The following is a 583-nucleotide window of genomic DNA, read 5'->3' as shown; positions in this document are numbered from 1 at the left end:
CACCTCGGGGGTCGGACGGGGCGAAGGCAAACTCTCTCGCCGATGTCCTGGGTCTGCCGCGGGCGCCCGCCCTGGGCGGGTGGCGCCGCGCCGGCCTTAAGCTTTTCCGCTACGCCGCTCCGGAGCTGAAGGGAAGGAAAGACCCCGCGCCTTAGCCGGCGCGGACCCCCTAGGTCCGGCCGAGCGAGGGTCCCTTCCCGCCGGGTCGGCGGCCGTCAGATCGATCGGTGGGTGACCCGCGGGTGACGGGTGACTCGTCCGAGGCTTGCCACGCGACGCGGAGGGGGCTTGTCTCGCAACCGGCGCGTCCTCGCTCTTTTCGCCCCCAGCGGAGATCCACTATCGGCGGCGTGAGAGCTGAGGTCGCAGGGACTTTGTCGGAGACGGATGTCCGAGGCCCTGGTACTCCGACTTTTGGTAAGCTAATTGACATGACCCGCTGTCTCGGACACGGTTCTTGACGGGGGTGTTCAAAAGTAGGTCACAGAGAGAGTGTCACCTGTCCCATTACATGAAGACCAACTACTCAAAGTGTCCGACTTTGTGGAACTCCGGCCCGGATCCGGCCGTCAAATTCAACCTC

This window comes from Leptodactylus fuscus, chromosome 4 (genome assembly GCF_031893055.1).
Source record: "Leptodactylus fuscus isolate aLepFus1 chromosome 4, aLepFus1.hap2, whole genome shotgun sequence".
NCBI lineage: Eukaryota > Metazoa > Chordata > Amphibia > Anura > Leptodactylidae > Leptodactylus > Leptodactylus fuscus.
The sequence above is the reverse complement of the archived record's forward strand: the minus strand, read 5'-3'. Positions refer to the sequence as shown.